At 37.0% G+C, this 21,070-nt stretch overlaps 1 pseudogene; it reads right to left on the reverse strand.

Moving 5' to 3' along the window:
* LOC124982756 (antigen WC1.1-like) overlaps window positions 1-21,070 on the reverse strand; it is a 181,071-nt pseudogene that overhangs the window by 23,490 nt on the left and 136,511 nt on the right.

The raw sequence follows: 21,070 nt of genomic DNA on the forward strand, positions 1-21,070 counted from the left end.
TACCCAGAGAAATTAAGCTTTAGACTTGAATATGATACAAAAATCTTTCATGATCAAAGGAGTTAAAAGACATCATAACTATCAAACACCATTACCCTACATAAATGTATGATTACACAAATGGTACACCTCTACTGCATGTACAACCAGAGAAACAAATTGTACCCTATTTGTTTACAATAAAATTTAAAAAAGACTTCACAGCTAAAAAGCCTTAACTGCAAAATATTCTCAGCAAAATATTCCATGAAGAAGAAATGAAAAATATAAGTGAAAACTACCAAAGGGAGGAACCACACTAAAGGAACAGTCAATCAAAGGACAAACTCATTCAAATAAAAAATCGGAAATAATCCAAAATGACTGGGTATACAAATCATAACTCAATAACAACTTGTAATGTCAATGTCTTAAATTCATCAATCAAAAGAGACAGACTGCAGGTTGGATTAAGAAACAAGACCTAACAATATACTGTCTCCAAGATACTCACCACATAAGCAAAGACATCCACAGACTGAAGGTGAAAGGATGGGAAAAAAACAAATCAATCATATGGATTGCATAAACAAGCAGGGGTTTTTATCCTCAAATAAGATAAAGTGGACTTCAAGCCAAAATTAATCAGAAGGGACAAAGAAAAACATTTCATACTGCTTAAAGGAATTATACATCAATAAGGAATATGCTAAGTGAAATAAGCCAAACCCCAAATACCAAAGGTCACATGTTTTCTCTGATATGCAGATGTTAATTCATAGTAAGGAGGGTAGGTGCTGGGAAGAATAATTACTTTAGATTAGATAGAGAGGAGCAAAGGGATGGGAATATATGTAAATATATGGGGAAGAAGGATAGTAGAGTAAAACAGACATTAATATCTCATGTACATATATGACTACATAACCAATGCAATCCTACAATAGGTCACAGTTGGAAAAATGAGAAATTACACTCCATTTATGTATGATTTATTAAATGCAGAAATACATTCCACTGTCATGTATAACTAATTAGAATAAGTAAAGCAATTTAAAAAAAGCAATTTTAAGTATTTATGGCCCAAATAATAGAGAACTTGTATAAATCAAACTCTTCTCAATTTCAAGAATTAAATAAACCATAACTCAATAATACTGGGTGATATTAGTACACCTCTCTCAACACAGGATAAATACTCTAAATAAAAACTGAGCAAAGAAACTATAGAACTAAATAATACAATCAGTACTTTAGAATAAATAGATATATATAAAACATTTTATACATCAATGACTAAATACACTTTCTTCTCAGCTGCACATGGATCCTTCTCTAAAATAGACCAGTTGAGTTCTCAGAGTTCTCAGTCAAGTTCTACAAGATCTTAGAAGAAGAATTAAGACAAATACTCTCAAATTATTCCATGAAATAGAAAAGGAAGGAACCCTTCCAAACTCATTCTATGAAACTACTATCACTCTGATACCAAAACCAGAGAAAAACACATAAAGTAAGGAAAAGTTCAGACCAATATTGCTGAAGAACATAAATGCAAAAATCTCAATAAAATTCTGGCAAATCACATCCAAGTACAAATGAAAAAGATAGTGCATCATGATCAAGTGGGATTTATCTGAGGGATGCAATGTTGACTGAACACATGGAAATCAATAAAAGTAATTCATCACATCAATAAACTTAAAGATAAGAATCATGTGATCATCTCGACAGGTGCAGAAAAAGTATTTGAAAATCACAGCATCCCCTCATGTTCAAAACACTAGAAAAACTAGGTATAATAGGAACATAACTCAACATTATAAAAGCTATATATGCTAAACCCAGGGAAATGCCATTCTAAATGGAGAAAAATTGGAAGTGTTCTCTCTAAAAAATGGAACAAGATAAGGATGACCTCTTTCACCTCTCTTTTCGACATCATCCTTGAAACTCTGGAAAGTGCAATTATAAAGAAGAAAAATAAAAGGGATATTAATAGGAAAAGAAGAATTCAAACTATTCCTACTTGATGATGACATGATACTATATTTAGAAAAGCAAAAACTTTCCATCAGAAATCTTCCAGAACTCATACAGAAATTCAGCAAAGTAGCAGGATATAAAATTAACACCCATAAATCAATTGTGTTGCTATACATCAGTGATGAATTCACTGCAAAAGAAAATAGGAAAAGAACCCTATAAATAGCACTAAAAATTAGAAAGTCAATCTAAAAAGTAGAATTGAAAGACCTCTATGATGAAAACTACAGAACACTAAAGAAGGAAATCGAAGAGGACTTTAGAAGATGGAAAGATCTCCCATGTTCATGAATAGGCAGATTTAACATTGTCAAATTGACAAAATGACCAATAACACTATACAGATTTAAAGCAATTCCTATTAAATTCCACTGACATTCTTCATAGAAATGGAAAAAGCCATCATGAAATTCATTTGGAAAAATGAAAGACCCAGAATAGCCAAAGTAATCCTTAGCAAGAAAAACAAAGCAGGAGGCATCACAAGACCAGACCTTAAATTACCCTAAAGAATTATAGTAACAAAAACAGCATATATTGGCACCAAAACAGACATGTAGACAATTGGTACAGAATAGAAGACACATGGGCAAACCCACATGCATATTCAGTTATCTCATACTAGAAATAGGTTCCAAAAACATACATTGGAGAAAAGTTGGCTTCTTCAACAAATGGTGTTCGAGAAAACTGGAAATGAATATGTAGCAAAATGGAATTGAACCCCTATCTCTCACCCTGCACAAACACAAACTCAATGTGGATCAAAGACTTAGGCATTAGACTAGAGACCTTGTGCCCAATAGAAGAAAAACCCAAATCTCTACCATGTCAGTCTAGAAACTGAATTTCTCCATGAGACTCCTAAAGTGCAAGAAGTAAAATCAAGAATCAACAAATGGAATGAATTCAAACTAGAAAACTTTTTCATAGCAAAGGAAACCATCAAAAGCTGGAAGAGAGAGCCTACAGAATGGGAGAAAATCTTTGCCACCTGTACCTCAAATAGAGCAGTCTTCTCCAAGAAGATAAAGAACTCAAAACACTTAACACTGAAAACCGACATTTTCCAATTAATAAATGGGCAAAGGAACTGAAGAGGCACTTCACAGAAGAAGAATTGATCAGCCAAGAAATACATGAAAAAAAGTTCAATATCTCTAGCAATTCGAGAAATACAAATCAAAACTACCCTAAGATTTCATCTCATTCCAGTCAGAATGGCAATTATCCAAGAATACAAGTAACTGAATGACAATCTTCATAGAAGAGAAAAATTAATAATGAAATTCATTTAGAAAAACAAGAGACCCAGAATAGCCAAAGCAATACTTAGCAAGAAAAGTGAAGCAGGAGGCATCACAACACAGACCTTAAACTGTACTACAGAGCTATAGTATTAGAAACGGCATAGTGTTGGAACCAAAACAGACACATAGACCAATGGTACAGAATAGAAGACACATGGACAATCCCACATAAATGTAGTTATCTCATAGTAGACCAAGGTGCCAAAAACATTCACTGGATTAAAGATAGCCTATTCAACAAATGGTGCTGGGAAAAATGGAAAGCCACATGTAACAAACTGAAATATAAACATTTATCCCTCACCATATGAAAAACTCAAAGTGAATCAAAGACTTAGGCACTAGAATAGAGACCCTGTGAGCACCAGAAGTAAAAGTTGCCCAAATCTTCACCATTTCAGCCTAGGATGTGACTTCTTTAACAAGACCGCTAAAGTGCAAGAAGATAATCAAGAATCAATCAGTGGGATGGATTCAAATTAACAGCTTCTTCTCAGCAAAAGGAACCATTCCTCAACAAAGGAATCAATAATGTGAAGAGAGAGCCTACAGAGTGGGAGAAAATCTTTACCACATGCAACTCACATAGAGCATTAATATCTAGGATATATAAAGAACTCAAAACATTTAACACCCAAAAAACAAATAACCAATCAAAAAATGGGCTAAGGAACTGAACAGATATTTCAAAAAGAAGATATACAATCAATCAACAAATGTATGAAAAAAATGGTCAACATCTCCAGCAATTCGAGAAATGCAAATCAAAACTAAGATTTCATCTCACTCCAATTAGGATGGCAATTATCAAGAATACAAGCAACTGTGAATGTTGATGAGGATTTGGGGAAAAGTGTCCACTCATACATTCCTCCTGGGAATGCATAATGGTGCAATCATTATAGAAAGGAGTTTGGAGATTCCTCAGAAAACTCAGAACAGAACCACCCTTTGACCAAGTTATCCCACTCCTTGGTTTATACCCAAAGGACTTAAAATCAGCATACTACAGTGACACAACCACATCAATGTTTAAAGCAGCTCAATTCACAATAGCTAAACTATGGAACCAACCTAGATGCCCTTCAACAGATGAGTGGATAAAGAAAAGGTGCTATGTATACACAAGTGAATATTTTTCAGCCCTAAAGAAAAATTAATTATGATATCTGACAGAAAATGGATGGAGCTGGAGAATATTATGCTAAGCATGAGTCAGTATCCCAAAACCAAAAGCTAAATGTCTTCACTGATATGTGGATGCTCACTCAAAGCAAGGGAGGATTGAAGAATAGAAGAACTTTGGACTAGAAAAAGAGGAATAAGGGATTGGAGGGGGAATGGGAATAGAAAAGACAGTAGAATTATCATGTAAACCTAATAAGAACAAATAAAAATATATAATAAAAAAGTCTCAAGCAAATATGGTGTCACAACATTAAGATTTGAGGAAACTTTGCAGAATGTACTTAGGTGTTCTTTATCTTACTCTGTTTTTCTCTATGGTTAAACTATATAGGTAATAATAAACCTATAGCCTTTGTCAGTCAAAAAAATTTCTCTGAATAACCCTTAAAGGACCTGAAAGATGTGATTATTGAGAAAGATCATATTTCACCACAAAATATCACATTTTGGAAGTCAGTCCTCCATGCTGTCTGCTCTCAGAGATATGTCACTCAATGAGCAAACCAAGTACCAGTCAGTCCTGACCTCCCTTACCTGAGCACACCACAGAGGCTGTGTTTCCATGGGAACAGGGAGGAACACCCAGGGCAGTCACAGGACAATTCCACAAGAAGGACTCAGACCCCGAGCAGTGAAATCGGTCTCTCCAGATCTCATCATGTCCTTCCACAAAGTATGCTCCTTTTGGGGTGGAGAGGGCGACCCCACAGCCCAGCTGATGGCAAACAACATTGGCATTGGCCATATTCCAGTGAGAGGCACAGAGTGTTCTCCAGCCTCCAGAAGTCTTCATCTCCACTTGACCCTCACACTGAGAGCTGCCATTTTTCGTGAGCCTTACTTCTGTGTACTCTGGAAGGAGAAACACGATTTCACATTCTGTTACCACAGAGGCGTGTGCAGAAAGGTTAAAGTACTGCCATAAGTCCCACCTATGCAGACAACTTGCACAGCTCCACTGTGTTGGCAGCTGCCTCCAGGACAGGCCCTTCTGGGGCAGAACCAGAGCTCAGGCTCCCATCCCTTACACTGGAACTCTTCAGCCCACACCTGTTCACTGGCCTCTTTGAGGGGCAAGCTCCCCAGGACTGAAGATGCCTTGCCACACCCCAGCTCTGCACAGATGACCTGGGCTGTGGGGAAGGTGAAATTCCTATCAGATACTGGAGTCCATCCTCCTCCAGAATTTACTTCCACTCGCCCAGAGCAAGGTCCACCTCCTCCATCCAAACGCACAAATCCTATGGAAGAAAATAACCAATAAAATGAGTATCTAGTGTTGGAATGGGGAGCTACATGTCACAGGAAATGCTGTGAAATCTTTTCATTTCCTAGGAATGTGATGTGGAGAGTGGATTCAGCTGTTGGTGTCAGAATGGGAATATCATGAACAAGTGTCTGGAGACAAATTTTAGAGGAGGAATTTTTAAGGTCAGTTCTAAATGGCTGATTCCAAGAAATTACAAAAAAATACGTGTGTGTGCATTTTCTTTTATGTGGGTACATTATTCCAGTATTAAAATATATCTATCCATGTGTTTGAATGTCTGTCTGTATCTGTGTCAGTCTCCCCATTTATAACAAGCTCTATATTTATCTCCTGAATTTGAACTCAGTGTAAAAAAGGACTAGGATAATTTTTTCACTGTTTTACTCTCAAACTTTCATTTCACATGTAATAATTCCAACTATGTTAACATTTTTTAGTGAATTAAAAAATCAGTACATATAAAAAATGGCAATTTATATTAATTTCCCCTTTAGAGATGAGAAAAGAGCTCACTAAAGAGTGGGAGACTAAGATGGAAAGTAGGTTATTATGACTAAGATAATCTGAATTCTTTATATTACCCTTCCCATTGAAGAAGAAAGAGAATTTAGAAGTAGGATCAGAAGTTATCAAGAGATTTGAGAGATCTAAGATTGCACACTAGAGGGTGACTGCATCTCCTGTGGCTCCAGAACTCAGGATTCAAAAAGGGGAGGTATTGAGAGAATTGGACCAACATGAAGCCACGGGGTGAGTCTCTCCCACCGGGTGAAGCTTGGCCCAGGTGGCAGGCCTGGACAGGGGGCAGCTTCTCAGAGCAGGGCAGGGCAGCGAGAATCTTCCCCAAGCAGCCTTGCCCTCTCTGGCAGCAGGTGCAATCCACAGCCACCTTCTAGGAACAGGCTTGCCCAGTGAGAGCTTTTCTGCACAGAGCCAACCCCCAAGCCCCAGACCCAGTGGCGGGCCGGCCTGCAGGCAGCTTCTGGGACTAGGGCAGGGCAGCCAGAAACTTCCCCAAGCAGCCGTGCTCCCTCCCACAGCAGGCCCGGTCCACAGCCAGGTTCTCAAAGCAGGCCCACACAGTGAGAGCTTTTCCATACAGAGTCAACCCCAAGCCCCGGACCCAGCGGCAGGCTCTGGCCCGCAGGCGGCTTCTAGGATCAGGGCAGGGCAGTGAGCAGCTTCCCCAAGCAGCCTGGCTCCCTCAGGCAGGGGCAGTCCCTGTCTATAGCCAGCTTCTAGGAACAGGACAGCCCAGTGAGAGGATTTCCATGCAGAAACAGCCCTCAGCCCTGGACCCAGGAGTGGGCTAGGGGCAGCTTTCTTCAGAAGCACTGCATTATCAAGTTCCTCCAAGACTTCAGGCTACTGAAGGCTGGGAGGTGATATCCTGAAAATCTACAGGGACACTATAAGCCAATGGAGGAAATCTACAATATCTCAGAGTCCCACTGATATCTGACCAATATGAGAAAACAAGGGAAGAAAATGTCCTAAACAAACCTAGATACTATACCAGTAAAACCAAATGACAGCACAGCAGAAGAAATGTCAGAAAGGGAGTTCAGAATGTACATAATTAAAACAATCAGGGAAGCAAACCAGGAGATGAAAGAGCAAATGCAGACATTGAAGGAGGAGATGAAAGAGCAAATGCAGGCATTAAATGATCACACCAATCAACAGTTAAAAGAGCAAATACGGGAAGCAAAAGATCATTTCAAAAAAGAGATAGAGATACTGAAAAACAAACAAACAGAAATCCGTGAAATGAAGGAAACAATAAACCAAGTTAAAAACTCCATAGAAAGCATAACCAATAGAATAGAACACCTGGAAGACAGAACTTCAGACATTGAAGACAAAATATCTAATCTTGAAAACAAAATTGACAAAACAGAGAAGATGGTAAGAAATCATGAACAGAATCTAAAAGAATTATGGGATATCATGAAAAGGCCAAAATTTAAGAATTATTGGGATTGAGGAAGGCTTAGAGAAACAAACAAAAGGAATGAACAATCTATTCAATGAAATAATATCAGAAAATTTCCCAAATCTAAAGAATGAAATGGAAAACCAGGTACAAGAGCTTTATAGGACTCCAAATATACAAAATTACAACAGACCCAAACCAAGGCACATTATTATGAAAATACATAACATACAAAATAAAGACAGAATTTTAAAGACTGTGAGGGAAAAGAACCAAATTATATTCAGGGAGAAACCAATAAGAATATCAGCAGATTTTTCAATCCAGACTCTAAAACCTAGAAGGCCCTGGAACAACATTTACCAAGACCTGAAAGAAAATGGATGCCAACCAAGAATCTTATACCCAGCAAAACTTACCTTCAAATTTGACGATGAAATAAAATCCTTCCATGATAAACAAAAGCTAAAGGTATTTACCAAAAGAAAGCCGCATCACAGAACATTCTCAGCAAAATATTCCATGAGGAAGAGATAAAAAACAAAGATGCAAATCAGCAATGGGAGGAACTAGCTTAAAGGAATAGCCAAATAAAGGAGAAACCAAGTCATGTGAAAAAACAAAAATGAGTCAAATGACTGGGAATACAAATCATATCTCAATAATAACCCTGAATGTTAATGGTCTGAACTCATCAATCAAAAGACATAGACTGGCAGATTGGATTAAAAAGAAAAATCCAACAATATGCTGCCTGCAAGAGACTCATCTCATAGAAAGAGATACCCACAGACTAAAAGTGAAAGGATGGGAAAAAACATCCCAAGCACACGGACACAGCAAAAATGCTGGAGTATCCATCCACATTTCAGATAATGTGGACTTCCTGACAAAACTAGTTAGAAGGGATAAAGAAGGACATTACAAACTGCTTAGGGAAGCATAAATCAGCAAGACATAACAATCATAAATATCTATGCCCCAAACAGTGGCTCATCCATGTACATCAAACAAATCCTTCTCAATTTCAGAAATCAAATAGACCACAACACAATAATACTAGGCGATTTTAATACACCTCTCTCACCACTGGATAGATCTTCCAAACAAAAATTGAATAAAGAAAGCATAGATCTCAATAACACAATCAATAATTTAGACTTAATGGACATATATAGAATATACCATCCAACAAAGAGCAAATACACTTTCTTCTCAGCAGCACATGGATCCTTCTCTAAAATAGACCATATTTTATGCCACAAAGCTACTGTTAGCAAATACAATAAGATAGAGATACTACCTTGTATTCTATCACATCATAATGGATTCAAATTAGAAATGAATAACAGAATAAAAAAACAGAAACTTCTCCAACATCTGGAGATTAAATAATACACTATTATATGATGAATGGATAACAAAAGACAACAGGAGGGAAATAAAAAGTTCTTAGAAGTAAACGAGAACAAAGACACATCATATCAAAATCTCTGGGACACTATGAAAACAGTACTTAGAGGAAGAATTACTTCATGGAGCGCATTCAACAAAAGAAGAAAAAATCAACAAATAAATGAGTTAACACTACAGCTCAAAGCCCTAGAAAAAGAAGAGCAGACCAACACCAATAGTAGTAGAGGACAGGAAATAGTTAAAATCAGAGCTGAAATCAATGAAATTGAAACAAAAGAAACAATCAAAAAAATTAACAAAATAAACAGTAGGTTCTTTGAAAAAATAAACAAAATAGATAAACCCTTAGCCACACTAACAAAGAAGAGAGAGAAAACTCAAATTACTAAAATTCAGAATGAACAAGGAAATATCACTACAGACACAAGTGAAATACAAAACATAATTAGAAGTTATTTTGAAAATCTATACTCCAACAAAAAAGAAGACATCAACAAGTTTCTACAGACATATGAATTAATGAAACTGATCCAGGAAGACATACACAACTTAAATAAATCAATTTCAAGCAATGAAATAGAAGAGGTTATCAAAAGCCTACCAACAAAGAAAAGTTCGGGACCAGATGGGTTCTCAGCCGAGTTCGACAAAACCTTTAAAGAAGAGCTCATTCCAATACTCCTCAAAGGATTCCATGAAATAGAAGAGGAGGGAACCCTCCCAAACTCATTCTATGAAGCCAATATCACCCTGATACCTAAACCAGAGAGAGACACATCGAGGAAAGAAAATTTCAGACCAATATCCTGAAGGAACATCGACGCAAAATTCCTCAACAAAATTTTAGCAAATCACATACAAAAATATATTAAAAAGATAGTGTACCACGATCAAGTGGGTTTTATCCCAGGGATGCAAGGTTGGTTCAACATCCAGAAATCAATAAATGTCATTCACCATATCAACAGACTTAAAGTTAAGAATCACATGATTATTGCGATAGATGCAGAAAAAGCAGTCAATAAAATACAACATCCCTTCATGCTCAAAACACTAGAAAAAATAGGGATGGTAGGAATGTTCCTTAACACTGTGAAGGCCATCTACGCTAAGCCCATGGCTAATATCATTCTAAATGGTGAAAAACTGAAAGCATTCCTCCTAAAAACTGGAACAAGGCAGGAATGCCCTCTTTACCACTTCTGTTCAACATCGTCCTTGAAACTCTAGTCAGAACAATTAGACAAACCAAAGAAATTAAAGGGGTACTAATAGGAAAAGAGGAACTCAAACTATCCCTGTTCGCTGATGACATGATTATATATTTAGAGAAACCCAGAAATTCCACCAGGAAACTTTTAGGACTCACGTGAATACTGTAAAGTAGCAGGTTACAAGATCAATGCTCATAAATCCAATGCATTTTTATACATAATTGATGAATCTTCAGAAAGAGAAGTTAGGAAATCTACCCCATTCACAATAGCCTCAAAAAAAAAAAATAAAATACTTGGGAATCAATCTCACAAAAGAGGTGAAAGACCTCTACAATGAGATCTACAGAACACTAAAGAAAGAAATTAAAGAAAATCTTAAAAGATGGAAAGATCTCCCATGTTCTTGGATAGCCACAATTAATATTTTCAAAATGGACATACTACCAAAAGTGCTATACAGATTCAATGCAATTCCAATTAAAATCCCAATGACGTACCTTTCAGAAATAGAGCAAGCAATTATGAAATTCACCTGGAAGAATAAGAAACCCAGAACAGTTAAAGTAATCCTTAGAAGAAAGAGCAAAACAGGGGGTATTGCAATACCAGATCTTCAACTCTACTACAAAGCAATAGTAACAAAAACGACATGGCATTGGTACCAAAATACACAGGTAGATCAATGGTACAGAATAGAGAACATGGACACAAACCCAAATAAATATAATTTTCTCATATTAGACAAAGGTGCCAAATATATGCAATGGATAAAAGATAGCCTCTTCAACAAATGGTGCTGGGAAAAATGGAAATCCATATGCATATAATGAAATTAAACCCCTATCTCTCACCCTGCACAAAACTCAACTCAAAATGGATCAAGGACCTCGGAATCAGACCAGAGACCCTTCATTTTATAGAAGAAATATTAGGTCCAAATCTTCAACATGTCAGCTTAGGATCAGACTTCCTTAATGGGACTCCCATAGCACAAGAAATAAAAGCAAGAATCAACAAGTGGGATAGATTCAAACTAAAAAGCTTCTCTTAGCTAGGAAACTATCAGTAATGTGAAGAGAGAGCCTACAGAGTGGGAGAATATCTTTGCCACTCATACTTCAGATAGAGCACTAATTTCCAGAATATATTAAGATCTCAAAAAACTCTACACCAAGAATACAAATAATCCAATCAACAAATGGGCTAAGGAAATGAACAGACACTTCACAGAAGATCTACAAGCAATCAACAGACATATGAAAAAATGTTCAACATCTCTAGTAATAAGAGAAATGCAAATCAAAACTAACGTAAGATTCCATCTCACCCCAATTAGAATGGCGATTATCAAGAACACAAGCAACAATAGGTGTTGGCGAGAATGTGAGGAAAAAAGTATACTCATACATTGCTGGTGGGGCTGCAAATTAGTGCAGCCACTCTGGAAAGCAGTATGGAGATTCCTCAGAAAGCTTGGAATGGAACCACCATTTGACGCAGCTATCCCACTCCTTGGCCTATACCCAAAGGACTTAAAATCAGCTTATTACAGAGATACAGCCACATCAATGTTCATAGCTGCTCAATTCACAATAGCCAGATTGTGGAACCAACCTAGATGTCCTTCAATTGATGAATGGATAAAGAAACTGTGATATATATATATATATATATATATATATATATATATATAATAGAATATTACTCAGCCATAAAGAATGATAAAATTATGGCATTTGTAGGCAAAAGGATGAAATTGGAGAATATCATGCTAAGTGAAATAAGCGAATCTCAAAAAACCAAAGGATGAATGATCTCACTGATAAGCGGATAATGACACATAATTGGAGGTGGAAGGGGTTAGTGTTAGGGTTAGGGTTAGGTTTAGTATTAGGGTTAGGGAGGGGGGCAAGAATGGAGGAAAGAAGGACTGTATGGAGGGAAAAGAGGGGTGGGAGGGGTGGGGGAAGGGAAAAAATAACAGAATGAATCAAACAGCATTACCCTATGTAAATCTGTGATTACACATATGGTATGCCTTTACTCCATGTACAAACAGAGAAACAACATGTATGCAATTTGTTCACAGTGAAAAAAAAGGGATTTGAGCATGCTTATTTGCTTTTTTGTTTTGTTCTGAGGAATCATTTAGTAACTAATAAACAGAGGTGGAAGAAACCATTAGACATCTATTGAAGCTGATCAGGAAGTGATTTCAAGTACAGGTTTAGTCCTTTGGGGAGGCATCTGACTACAGACATGGAATTGTAATGTAGTAGTAAGTTTACTTCCTGAAGAAGGGAATCCTTTCTCTGAAAAAATAACATGTTTAATAATTTTTCTTTTCAAAGTAAGTCATCAAAATGGAAAGAACTACCATAGCTTTAATCTGTTTTATTAAAATTGTTACTTAAAGCATTATAATTAGAATACTCCTATTTCTCTCTGAAACAGATATATTAATACCAAGTTTGGATTCCTGAGGTCTTATTACAAGGTTATTCCTATTTATATCATTATTGAAAAGGAGAGATGACAATGATGTACCTCACTTGGAAAGTCACCATGAAAATACAAATATTTCAAACTGAAATCACTAATCTTTAGGATGCTATGACTATAAAGAGTATGCAAGCCAGAGGGTCATCATAGAACTTACCCATCAATATTGCTGCCCATGGACAGGAACAATAATAATCAGTCACCAGAACAGAAACCCTGACTTAGGCTGTGCCTGTGGGTCAGCCAGGTCTCCTTCCCTGTGGACTCAGGTTTCCCCTCAGTTCTAGCTCCACACTAGGGGTCAACACCAGCACCACCAGTGAGGGCCACCGGTTGTGCCTCACTGATCATAGCTCTGGCTTCATTAGAGACACAAGCTTGTCTGCACTGCCACTATTTCCTTTTTTCCCAATGTTTATGGTACATTTCTAGCTCCCAAGAGCTAGAATGTTTCAGTGTAGATAAAACAACAGTACATCCAAGTTCTGAGAGAATCCACTGGGATATCTGATTATAGTCCTCTGAAGTTAAATTATTATGAGAGAATGTTTGTCTTAGGCACTGAATTCTACTGCAATATCAAACAATTGCAATGAACTTTTGTAAAATTTCCTTTGATGAAAAGCTGAAGAATTTCAGATGAAGAAATAGGTCATGCAGTTCAGATTTTATCTTCACCGTTCTCTTCACAGATCAAAGAATCCTAACCCAGCTATAGCTTGAGAGGATCAAAAGTAGAATTCATACAATATGTATACTCAGAGCATAACTTAATTGTCATGTAATAATGACAGTAGAATCCAAAGGGCAGGATTGTTGCAATCTCAGCAATACTTTCATTTTTCTTAAAAATGCATTAATTAGAGACATAGTATGTTCTAGGCATTGCATTTTGAAATAACATAATCCAAAATCCTTGATACATTTTTCTGAAAAAGACATGCATTAGAAATCAGAGCCAGTTACCATCCACACAGAGATGATCCTCATTGCTATTTTTGGAGGATGAATTACTCCGTTTTATTTATTGAAATATAAATAGAATAGTCAAAGTTTGGTTATATGTAAATGAACATTGTTCTTTAAACCCAGATCACCTGATTACAGAAGGTAAGTATTACTATTGTTTATGTAGTCCTTCAGTTAAGTAAGCATTTCTTATATTACACTGGTTTAGAAGTTTTCATTAGTTCTACTTGCAAAAATATATTCTACTTTAGGGCTAGGGATATAGCTCAGTTGGTAGACGGCTTGCTTTGCAAGCACAAGGCCCTGGGTTCAATCCCCATAACTGAAAAAAAAAAGTATATATACACACACACACACACACACACACACACACACACACACACACTATTTTGATAATATGTCAATGTTACAAACAGGTTCAGAAAAAAATATACCCCTTTCTCATCTGCATTACCAGATGTTTGAGTTAAGTAATACCAGCATTTTAATGTCCATTCTTCCTTATACCAGTCTTGCTTATATGAAACTTATTCTCAAATGAAACTAAAGTGGTGTATTGAATCTAACACTTAGTCTGTATAATCTACAGTCACAAAATCTCAGTGCTGGGTTCATCTAGGTCTCTAGATATGGACACACAATTATCAAGTATTTGTTCAGCATAGCCCTTTTACTCAAATCATGAGGCACGAACTATATCAAGAATTGCACATAATTTAAGAGGTCTAAAGTGGTAAAATTTACCCTAAAGAGTTGTGTTTCAAGGTTTCTTGAGAGAATTGACAATCGATTCTCACTCAGGGTTATAAGCAGCATTTATACTGTAAGCTTCTTCTTTGAGTTTTGAGGCATAACATGAAGTGAACCTCCTGCTCCAGGACTTTTTGAGACATAAAACATTAAATATAGTATTCAATGTTAACTCTCTTGGTGAGGATGCTCATTACAAACAATTCAGCTTCATTTGTCTGTCTCACCTATGAGGCTGACATCTTCAGGTTACATTTTCCTTCTTGTATGAGCTATGTATGTTTACTTCAAGTCCCCAACAATGACAGTAAACTGAATTTTTTAAAATGGTTGTATATGTATTTGATGGAATACAATAAAATGATCTGATCAGTCAACAGTGTGGATAAATCTCACAAATAGGAAATTAAGTAAAAGAAAAACAAAACAAAACAAAGCCATAAGTGCAAACCATCTCAAATAATTTGGTGCACAAGACTAGCAGAACTCAAAGAAAGCATGGGGAGTGGGGACCCCATGCTTCCAGGACGTTTACTCCACATTTTCCTTCCAATCCCTGTTATTTTCACTTTGTGTTTGCTCTTCAGAAAGACTTTTCACACACAGCTGAGACTGTGGACCCTGGTGTGCTGCTAGATTCACAAGAGGGTAAATTTAGGGCAAAGATTTTAACTGATGCTACCTGATGTTTTAACTGATGTTGTTGTTCCACCACTATAACCAGGGAGAGTGGAATAATGTAAATGAGCACATGAAGGTGCTACTAGTACTGATCATGAGGACTTGCTCCCCAAAGGAATAGATGCTTTGAAGAAAATTAAGATGAGCAAAATAAGTGTGCTCTATGTAAATATAACTACAGTATTTCTATGAAAGTTTTTACTAAATAAGATTATGGAAATTAAATATTTTATTTTCTGATCTCTTTAGTAAATGCACATATTGGAAACAACAGGTCAATATCTATTTGTTTATTCTATTTTGTATCCTATGAGACTCTACATTTCACAAGAAAATAAGTATGTCAAAAGTTCAAGGAAATTTATGAAGTAGAAGTCTGGTATGTGGGGTAAGTTACACATGAGATATGATAAATATTGATAAGAAGTATGTTCTTATGAAATAATAGGCTGAGAGTGGATTAGAATGGAATACATACACAGACACACATGTGCATACAAATATGTGAAATTTTTAATTAAAATTATTCAAGTGCCTTTACACATTCAATATTTTAGTAGTGATAATTTAAATTATACAATGTACATGTTTTTATAGTGTTAGAAAATAGAGGGATAAGTTTCTTAAAAAGAAAATTAGACCCCAACTTGTCTTCTACAGTGTAAATTTTGTACTTGTTTAATATGTAGATGTCAAAGTGAGTCATAACACATGGAGATAAAATGATACCTGTTCTATAGAAAATATCACTTTGGATAATAAATAAGATCAAATCTAGGGTTCTCCTATTGACTTAAACTTTTCAGTATGTTCTCTAACATAGTCTTTATAAAATTATTGAAAATTAATTATTAATTATTGAAAATGATCAAAAATTAAATGTAAAACATCAGGATGAAAACTCCTCACTTCCTTTCTGCTATAGTTACTGACTTTTCTCCTAAACCTGAATATTTCTGAATCTCTTCCTCTGAGATATCACACAGAATTCAGAGCAACTGCTCAGTCTGATCAACTGTCCCAGGAGCAGTAAGATTTGTGGGAGGAGGCACACTTGTCTTAGTCCATAGAAACTAAGCAGTGACTGATGATAATGACATGGAAAGAAAAAGGAATAAATGGGGGTTCATTGCTTTTCCCCCCATGGCTGCATATTTTTTCAATTGTCATCACTTCTGAAAATTACATAAGGCATGGTAAGGACCTTTCAATATCTGGTATGAGACTGGTATTTTCATGACATGTGAAGTTTTAGTAATGCAATAATTCCTTACAGATTGTTGGGTGAGGTAGAGGGTACTGGAATCACTAAAGACATCTACATGTTTGCTTGGAATATTTTTAATCTATGTCTTGTGCCTTCCATATTTTCACAGAAGATCATGAGTAACATTTCTTCATGTGAGGGCCATGACAGAGCCCATCTGACTTGAAACTCCTCACTCAACTTGCAAATCACTCATTTGAGGACAGGGGTGGATTTTCAGGGTGAAGACTGGGCTAATACTCAAGGTTACTCTCCAGATTCATGTCCTTTTAAAGTAAATTGGTCTTCATAATCTAACTTGAAAATGTCTAGACATTTTTAAGCAGGAAGAATAGTAGAGGAACAGCAATTTTACCAAGGGTCACTGAGTACAGAATTTATACAGTAAATCAATTTCCCTGAAAACTCCAAAGGACCAACACAGCAGAATTAAAAGTAACATTAAAACCTTGAATTTCAGCATCTACATGTTGCACTTTAGAGAACAGATTTTGCTTTTTGTGTAATAAATCAGTAGAGATAGAGACATACTCTTGATTCACTCCAAAAGAAGGAGCTCCCAGGCCCCCACCAAATATGCAAAGAAGTTCTTCTCTGTAACCCAAGGAATTTGGGAAAATAGGAGTAAGAAGAACTGAAAATGCCAAATATGTGTTCTTTGGTGGCCTCTCTTTTACACACAGATAGGTGGGCAGTTCCCAGGCAGAGTCTGGGTTTTGGTTGCTTTCTGTATAAGTAAATAAGACACTACATTTTTATCCTAAATCCACTATCTGTAAATTTCTCTTCTTGGAATTCAGGGTCTGAATTATCCAATATCCTAAATTCCTCTTCATAATGGCTTCTTTCATGGCTATGTTTAAAGATCCAGGATGCTAGAAAGTAGGTGATCAAACCTGTTAAAATGTTGTAATATTTAAGGTGCTCAAGCTCTATGTCCTTATCTTCTGACCAAGAAGAGTCAGAAGAGTTTGAGGTTACACTAAAGGTGGCTTCCAGACTTGTCCTCTGGGTCCTCATTCATGCCTCTCAGTGACAGCTCCTCAGCCCAGATGCAGCATGTCATCACCTCTCCCTTGAGCCCACTGTTGAGGATGTATTATGTTCCATTCACCTCAGTGCCTTACCTCCACGCTTGTGTCACAGAGGTAGATTCTACTTCCAAAATGGGACCATTTGCAAAAACAATTCAGTGAAGTCCCAAGAAGATTTGTAGGAAATCTACTCTTTCTGTATCTGCATCAGTTCCTTGGAGATCCCCAATTCTCCACATCCCAGATTGTACCCTGGGCTCTTTCAGCTTGGGGAAATGTCCTCTCTCATCTTCTCTCATCTTAGAACTTTTGGGCTCCAATTTATACAGGTAAACAAAAGAGGTAGGACTACCAGGTTGATTTTCAACAACATTCATCAAGATCACACTTGCAATTCTTAACACTAAGACCTAGATTGCTTCCTCCACCTTGCCTGTAGCTGGGACTCATCTGCATCCAGGCAAGTCACAGGGGCTTTGACCATAAGCCTTGTTTCTCAATCTACCTGTCTACTCATCCATCATTCCACAATCCTACTATTCTCTTTAGACCACCAAACTGTGTCACCTGAGTAGATGGGAATGTCTGCATCAGATATGATATTTGGCTAGCCAGAGGGCCTCATAGATCCCAGTGTTTTCCTTGAAGACCAAATTTTCCCTGTAGTCTTGGGCTTCCCAATTGCCTTTGAAAACCAAAGATGGCAGCATGAACTCTCCTTCAAGGCACAGTAGGGGAAAGGAGAGTGGTCACTGCAGGCCAAGTATGGGTAATGGGTAAAAATGCCTCTGATTAGGAAAGAATAAAAGTGGGGCAGAGAGGTCTTCAAAGGAAACACAATCTGAACTTTCCACCCAGGTCTGATATAGGAGAGAGTTGTAAAAAGCCAACACGAAGAGTCTGCTTCCATGTTTTCTCAATCACAATACCATCATCTTTTCAGATTTTACCATGTTCCAGAAATGGTTTTAGGTGTTGGGTATGCATATTTCAAGGAAATAATGTTTTCCTCTTTGTGGAGCTTTATTTCTAGTGGGAAGAAAACCAAACAGTTTTAAGCCATTTATGAGCCAGTAGGTGGAAAAAGAAAAACATTTTCATCTGCAGAAATCATTCTCACTTGAGAAAATAAAAAAAATGCAGTCATGTATCCTGTCTGATCTTTTGCTCCAAAGATGCATTGCTCTCTTGGGCAAGTTTCAAGATTCTTATAAAAGTATGACCCAAGGGAACTTTTCTTCCCCCATTCTCACCTTCCCTATACCTCAACTTTGAGTGACTCTTGCAAATAATTTTCCTCCTTTGTGCAGGAGGGATGTGCAGAGTCAACACAAGTGTACACAGATTGCCCATCCTACACCAGGGTCCTAAATCCTGCTCAGATAATCCTCTTGTGTTCTTTATCAACCCTCCAGTGTCAGTCCCCAGACATTGTAAGGTTCCTCTATCATCTTCAGAAAATCCTATATGTCTCCATGCTTCCATTCTTACCAAATTTACCTGCCAATACACTTTTCTTGTATCATTGAATCCATCAGATATAAACTATATAATTTCCCCCATATCTCATCACCTTTATATTGTCCTTTGTTTTCATCCAAATAAATTTATTATAACTGATACCTAGTAACACAGTGTACATATTAATGGAGAAAATTCATGTGCTGATGCAAGTACAAATTGCATTTTTTTGTCTCCTCAAAAACTTTTCTTTGATTTTTGATAAAAGCTTCCAATATGCTGTCTTCTAGCTTTTTGAAATGTTGTTCATTAGAGTTCTATAGCCATCTTACTCTACCTTGGTGCCGCAGAACTTCTAGCTCCTATTTAAATTAAAGTCATCATTTACGATCAATTTGTTGTCTTGCATTCTCATCCCCTACCCTCTTCAGTCTATGGTAATCATGATTCTATTCCCAACCTCTATGAGTTCAACCCCTTCATAGTTCAAATACAGTGAGATTATAAGATACTTGCTTTTCTTCGCCTGACTTATTTCACTTAACCTAATGGTATCTGACCCATACATGTTATGTCAAATGAAAGGATTTCATTCATTTCTATGGCTAAATAGTATCCCATTGTATAAAAGTATTTCACTTATTTATCCATTTATCATCTGATGGGTGTTTTATTACTTACGTTTCTTGGCTACTGTGAGTAGAACTGCCATAAACATGGGAGTACACATATCTCTTCCACATACAGATTTCAGTTCGAAGGAACATGTGCTCATCATTGGAATTGCTGTGTCCCATGGATGTCTAATAATGTCTTTGTACCTTCTTTATTTCTCAAGGATAGACTTGCTGGGTTCAGTACTCTTGACTGGCAGGTTTTTCCTCAGTTCTACGAAAATCTCATGACACTCAGTTCTGGCCTATATGTTTACCATTGAGAAGTCTGCCTTTAAGTGCATTGGGACATCCTTATGTGTTATTTCTTTCATTTTCTGTTGATGCCTGAATATCTTTATCTTTAATCTTTGAGATTTGTATTATAATACATAGAGATAAGAACCTGAGTCTTCCAGCCCAACTAACTTTTCACCCTCAAGCAATGACTAAACTGTCACCATATTGTGGTGCCTGTCTTCAAGGAGGAATGAGGTGGGTGTCCTGTGACCACAAATGTTGCAGTACTCTATCACACCCTGAAGACACAGCCTGCCATGGAAACACATGAGTGGGGACAGACCAAGACTCTTAATGCTTGAGATGCCTACTGCTGAGGTGGACTCAAGGCCCAAGACTCCTGCGACCAGACACAGGTGATGCAGGCTCTTCTTTAGTCTATCCCACCAGCACACAGGTCTTGCTCTATTATCTCTCTTGTACATTTGAGGCCTCTAATTCATACTCAGTGCTGTTCAGGATTATGTTGGACCTGGAACTGAGCTCTAAGACAAAGTCCTGTGCCAGGTCTGTGCCCCTGATCCTTAGAGAATCTTGGTTTTCCCTCTTCTGCTAGAGATTGGAGGAGTGGTGGTATATAAAGTCTCTTTGCTGCCCAACAAAACACAGTTCCATGGTGTCAATCTGAAGTTACTGGTATAGGAACAGAGTTGTTGGGCTCTGCCTAGCACAGATTTCCCCTGTGGCACACCTCATCCTGGTTTCAAGTCTATTTTCTGGTCTTAATTCACTTTCCCTTGTCCAAGAAGGATGCATCTCTCTTCATGGTTGGCTGCTTGATGTTGGGGAAAGGGCAACTCCTATCTTCCTTCCTCCTTCAATGTGTCTTTTCTTTATCATAGTAGAAGAAGGCACTCACCAGGTTCATTGTCTCTTAACAGGCCAGCCTGGCGTGTGAATAACTGTTAATATGGTGTATTTGTGGATGATAACAGCATAACCACCTTGATCTGAGTCTTAAACTATATAATCTCTTACCATAATAAATATGAATTAACATTTTATGGCTACCAAGTTTGATCTGCCAACACAGGGCTAAATTCATCTCCCTAGCATGAGTTTATACAGATGTTGCTTTGTAAAAAATATGT

This window comes from Sciurus carolinensis, chromosome 4 (genome assembly GCF_902686445.1).
Source record: "Sciurus carolinensis chromosome 4, mSciCar1.2, whole genome shotgun sequence".
NCBI classification, from domain to species: Eukaryota; Metazoa; Chordata; class Mammalia; order Rodentia; family Sciuridae; genus Sciurus; species Sciurus carolinensis.